Below are 6,635 nucleotides of genomic sequence, written 5' to 3' on the forward strand. Positions count from 1 at the left end.
TTACCGGTTTGACACGTTGACTTTATTTGACTTTGACTTGACCAGAAATTGACGGGTGTCACATCATCCCCCCGTTACAAAGAATTTCGTCCCGAAATTAGCATTTCGAATGGGACTTCAAGGGTTGGGGAAAAGATATGGGCATTTTTGTTTCGTCTGATCTTCTCGATCTCAAGTGAATTATGATCCTCGCTTGGCATTCCAACGGACCTTCACTATTGCGTCTACTATTTTGACCCGTAAAGAGTGTGTGGGTTTGGGTTTTACTTGTCTACGTTCGTCCGACTGGTAGGATGTCTACTTGTAGACATGGGCAGCTTCGTCCTGAAGTTCATAGTAGGACTCCTACCTGGTTCTTCTATCATTTCCTCGCGTACACAAGTCGAATATAATTAAGATTGATAAGACGGTCGGATGGGTAACTCTGGCTTAAGTCCACAACCAGACAAGGAACAGGAGGGAAGGCGGAAACACACATCCTAAGTCCATAGAATCTTAATTATATACCACTCTCACGAATACATTTAATGGTGATTGGTTAACCGTATTTGTCCTTAGCCTCTATGCTTGAACTTGACCTGCTGCCCCAGTAGTATTCCCGAAAGGCCTGATGGGAACACTTTTGTAAGGTTTCGGAAGACATAGTACTCCTCACATGGGTACTTCTGGGTTTTGAACCAAGAGACGATTCGGGGTTGGTGTCGGGTTTGTCGTTATGAGTGACGAGGGTTTCGTTAATCGGTCGGTTAAGGCGAAAGTTCTTTTCGTAGCACCTGTGATTGATGTGGTGAGGACTACACCAAGCCATGTCGAATGACGACATCGAAACGTATTATTGTAACGGGTCTTATGTCTATTTGGAAGGGACGTTTATTAGAGCGATAGTGCATTCTATGCTTACGTTTCTAGTGCTTTCAGTTTTATCCTTGTTATTACTACTACGAACATTTGTCACCACGTTTAGCGAGTATTAACAGTAAGAGTGTTCCGATGGATAGTGAGGAAATTTCATAATATGATTAAGATTTAGTTGGTAATAGTTTTCGTAAAAATTTTAGGTTTTAACATAATTTCATTTGGGAAACGTACCACCGTCCACGGGTGGTTCCGGAAGAGCCTCTCATGCGATGATCATCAGCACTCTTCCATCCCCGCCAGAGTTCCTTGATATTGGACAATCCCTCTTGAAGTGTCCAATTTCGCCACACGTGTAACAGGCCTGGCTTACCCCAATGTCGGGGACCTGGGAGATTGGTGGTGCCGGTGACCTACAGAAACGGGCAGTGTGCCCTTCTTGTTGTAGTTTTTACAGTGTATTACTCGACAAACTCCCTTGTGATAGAATTTGCACTTGGTACACTTTGGAAGGTTTCTAGCATATCATTTGGGCGGTGTTGGAGTGGCAGATGTTGTGGCTGTAGGGACTGCCACGAGTTGTGGTCTCTTGGGAGGACCTTGAGTCGAATTGCTCCCTTTCTTGTTCCAGAATTTTCATTTCTTGTTCTTAGGTTTGTGGCTGAGGTGTCCTTGGAATCCTTGTCAGCTGACACTAGTTGGTGTTCTTGGTTGCTATTGCGGTTAGCATTGTCGGTACCGATTCTGTGGCCGCTTGTGTTGGTAGCGTTGAGTTGTGCCATGACGGCTATCACGGCGGCTGTGACCGCGGCTTGAAAAGTAGCGGAGTCTATCTATATAATTAGTGTTTTACTAGTTGGCTGGTTACTTCCTTGGGAAGGCATGATTCTGTTGCATGATGAGAAACGAGCTTGTTAGCAACTATGGTCGTTTCTAGTCATATTCCATCTATCTATATATATAAATATATAGATTTTTTTGTTTTTTTGAACTCTTCTCAATGTTCCTGGAAACATCCTTGAAATGTACTTATGGTAGGGAGTAGAAGTAGGTATTTACAAGCGTTGGGTTTACTAAAACAAACTATGGGTGCCCATGGCTTTCATCGTGGTTAGGATGGTTAGTGCCATTTCCCAACCCACTAGTATCATTTGTGTGGATTTGAGTCACGGCGGATGCTACAGCGGCCTGAAAGATAATAGTGTCGTACAGTGGAGGATTTGTTGATGGGTTGTTGAGGGCGCGCCTTATAGGTCTATGGGGAGGCACCCTTCTACCGCGAGGTTTTAAAAGATGGAATGGTGGTAAGTCCTTAGTAGTGGTTATAAGTCGAGTGTCATTTGAACTAAGTTATCTTAGTTTTGTGTATATCATGTTCCGACTTTCACAGTGTTTTGAAAACAATTCAAAACAGAGGTCTATGACAATAAACTTATGAATTTTTTTTCTAGTAACCCACCTCAAATGAAATTCCGAGACTTGATTCACTGTTACTAATTGCGATGAAATAGTCAATTAGCCTTAACACATAGTGTGCGTAGTATAATCACTAACTCACTAGTTATATTTGTTTATTAGTTATTAGTGTGACGCATAAGGAGTTCGACCTCCTCACATGATTCGCGAATGGTCTCTTCTGCTCCCTGTCCTAGTTATGGTTGCCCTAGACTGGACCCAAATGCCCGAGCGGGCTCTCCAGTTTGTTTCTGATAGGGTAAGGTTAGTGATCTCTCTAGTGCCTTTCTTTTCGTCCGATCCTTTCTCGGAGTTCTCCTCGTGAACCTTCTTTTGGTTCTCCCTCGACTCCTCCGTTGGCTGTGGTAGTGGGGTTGCGATGTCTAGATATGTTGTTTGTACGAGAATTAGGGGTGTATAAAAAATCTATGAGATTAATAAAAGTATCCTTATTGAAATTTTTATGATGGTCCTTACCGAGTCCTCCTATAATCACGTAGTGTATACATATTATATATAACCAAGATCAAATAGACCTTCGAATAAGTGATCCTACTCTAAGACCACAACCAAACAAGGAACAGGAAGTAGAGCGAAAATCACAAATTCTAAGTCTATAAAATCTCAATTATACATAACCTTATCCTATACACGCAGTAATTATAGACCCATTAGGAGGGGTCTTTTTGTTTTCACATAAGTTAGTTATAGTGCGTAAAATACTCCTATAGTATTTTAATTGTATTTTTGATTCTAGTATTCCTTTGTATATAGAGTTGGTAAGTTTTAGACTTGTTGCAACACCACAATCGCTCCTAAACACATGTTGGTCGTATCTCGATTCAATATAGTTGATCAGACTATATTTATCCCAGGTATGATTACATAGCTGTCTAGGTTTGACTGTAGTGTCCAACCTCTAAACACTTCTGTTTTGTTCTTCTTGTAATACTTGTTCTAGTTTATATGTATGTATGTTCGTATACTTCTCATAAAATTACTTATATTTTAAAAGTATACTTTTAGTCAGAACACTTCGGCCCCTTTGTATTTATAGTTGTATATCTTCTAATGGGTTGATATACTGAGTTCACTATAAACAATGCTCTGATACCAATCTGTCACACCCCCAAACCGATACGACGGAAACGTTCGGGGGCGTAGGACGTCATGTACAATATCATCACAATTGAATAGTAGTAATCAAAGCAACAACAACCATTGAATTGATAGAATAGTCTTTACATTGTAATTGAAACATAACTTGGATGACTTCCAAATGTATATAGTAATAACTAAGACTAAAAGCTATTATTCTCCGTCTTCTTGAAAACCTGCACGTGAACCTGCCTACTGGTTTCCTGAGAATACAAGTAATTTTGAAAGTGTATCAATATTTAAGTTGGTGAGTTCATAAGTATTTTGTTTTAGAAAATAAGTTCTTTGTTCCTTGAAATGTTCGTAAGTTCCTCCAGAAAATCCTATATTTTCTTAGTAAAATGGAATGTAGTCTTAGTCCCTTCGGACCAAAATGTATAAATGTTAACGTATTCTTAAGCAGTAATATTTACGTAGATTTTAATCTGTATAAAAACCATTTGAATGCATGATTTCCGAAATGAAAGTTGTTTTGTCCTTGAAAACAGTGTAATGTAGTTTTATAATAATACTGCCCTTGTGTATGCATGCTCTCGGGTAAAAGTTGCTCCAGCTATGTAAGTTTTTGTGTCATAAAATAGTGTACTCCTAGAAAGTCCTATAGCTTCCATCTATAATCCCCCAGTGTATAAAGTTATATAAAAATCGAGATCGAATAAACCGTCAAATATAATGGGTCTGCCCTAAGCCCACAACCATATAAGGAACAGGATTTAAGGCGGACCCAGCCATTTCCAAGTCGATCGTGTCTAAATTATATATAACCCTACCGTATACACATAGCAATTATGGATGGAATCTAACCATTCTAGACGATATGTAGTCTTAACTACCCTAAGACCGATAAGAGTGAATGTTTATTCTTGGAAATAGTATACTTCAGTAGTGCATAATTAGAACTTCTTTCTTTGTAGATATATTATATGTTCAAGAAAAATCAAATATTTTCCTTATAGAATGAGTTGTAGTCTTAGAGACCAAAGACCGAATTGTACAAGTATCTTCCATACTTATGATAGTAAGTGCAGTTTTAAATGAATAAAACCCTTTTGAATGTAGGAACACCCCTAAACTATATGTGTCGTTGTTTCCCTATGTGAGTTATTATAACCGTGCAATTGACATAGTAAGCCTGTTACGACGTTCTTCAGGCGTCGGAATGTTTTGACATTTGTCACCCTAGACCTGCCGGTCTAGCTATTGTAAACAACTTAGGGTGCGGGATTGTCAGTCCCAATATAGATCTATACACAAGTATCACGCTTTCCCTACAAGAGATTATGGTTATAATACAGGACTTTAAACAGTACTCTAAGAGTACAATGAAGTAGTGTCTCACAACCGGATTTAACGAGTTTACGTGTAGAGTGAGTGAAAACCCTTTTTGAAATGTAAAAATTCCCGTAAACTATATGTGTCGTTGTTTCCGTATGTTAGTTATTATAACTGTGCAATTGACATAGTAAGCCTGTTACGACGTTCTTCAGGCGTCGGAATGTTTTGACATTTGTCACCCCAGACCTGTCGGTCTAGCTATTGTAAGCAACTTAGGGTGCGGGATTGTCAGTCCCAATATAGATCTATACACAAGTATCACGCTCTCCCTACAATATATTATGGTTATAATACAGGACTTTAAACAGTACTCTAAGAGTACAATGAAGTAGTGTCTCACAATCGGATTTAATGAGTTTACGTGTAGAGTAAGTGAAACCTTCCTTAGTATGTTCATAGTGTTAGTGTACCATAAACTATACCTATTATAGTTTATCATATGTGTACCTTCCTTAGTATGTTTGTAGTATTATCGTACCATAAACTATACCTATTATAGTTTATCCTACATGTGTGTAGTGGATGAAAACCCTTATGAATAACTAACTCTGTTACGTGAAAGTAAACTAACATGAAATACACTCAATATGTAGCTAAAATTGGTTGTACACTTTGTCAACATGTTACAAAGTGTTAATAAACTTGTAGACTGATTTTACTAGTTATAACATTTCTTTAACTGTTTTTAGAAAAATTGAAGAAATATCACTGTAAGTCGAAAACTAGATCCGCAAACTCCGAGAGTTTAGAAAATGTGTCTAGTTTGTTCATAATTTTTATTTTGATTTTTAATGGTCTCTAACTAGTGTGAAAATGTCCATCTTCACAGACTGGTCCGAAATCATTTTTGAAGTGATAGGTAGTTTTGTAAAAATCGCCAAAAATTGTAGAAAAATCGTATGAACGTGTGCAAGTAGTGATTAGAAAGGTATAATCCTGAACAAAATGCATATTAAATAGTTTTGAAAAATATTACGTTTAAGATGGTCAAAACAGTTCGTGAATAGACCATAATGTTTCTGTTGAAAGCTGTTGATTTAGTTTAGAATATGTTTTGGGTGTTGTAACTTGTATCCCCCCCCCCCCCAACTAAAACTTGAAGAAAATATAAAAATATAGGAGTATGAACTCACCTTGAGTGATTCCCTGAGATGGATGTTGAAGAAAATAGGTTTCCAAGTCAAGAACACTTGTAGAATGCTTGAGGATTTGAAGATCCTAAGAATAAATATGACGATATTTGTATAAGAATTTCATGATTTGAGTGAAGGAGTGTAGAATATTCAAGAGTAATGATGAAGAACTTACAAAGAGTGAAGTAGAAGCAAAATGTTTCCTGGGGAAAATCTCGAGTGCCAGAGGGAAAGGTTGGAGGGAGGAAAAGTGTGATTTTGGAGGATGTGATTGGGTTTTATAGGTGAAGAGTGAAGATCTAATGAGTGGATTTGAGTAAGAAAATATGGTGGAGTGTTGGGGAAAAGATCTTGATTTGACTAGGTACTATGGGAATAGTGACATAAAGCATGAATAGTGACTTGAAGTTGTCATAACTTTATGGGAAAAGTCAACCACTCTTAGATAATGTCTTGTACAAAAGATATTATCTATAGTAAAGATTTCCCCAAAATATGATTAAAATATGAATTTATAGGGTTTAATATGTTAAAATATGAGTTTGGGTGAAAATCCCCCGTCAAAATCATAAAAACAAGCTTAAAAAGCGAAAGTGGTTGAAAACCGAGAAAGAGAGGCGAAGGTGTGAAGTTCCGAGGGTCAGAAGCGAAGGTTCGGTCCATGAGGCTGAGACCCGAAGGTAGGTTCAGTCCGAGAAC

Source organism: Lactuca virosa, chromosome 7 (assembly GCF_052849685.1).
Source record: "Lactuca virosa cultivar CGN04683 chromosome 7, Lactuca_virosa_CGN04683_v6, whole genome shotgun sequence".
In the NCBI taxonomy this organism is placed as follows: domain Eukaryota; kingdom Viridiplantae; phylum Streptophyta; class Magnoliopsida; order Asterales; family Asteraceae; genus Lactuca; species Lactuca virosa.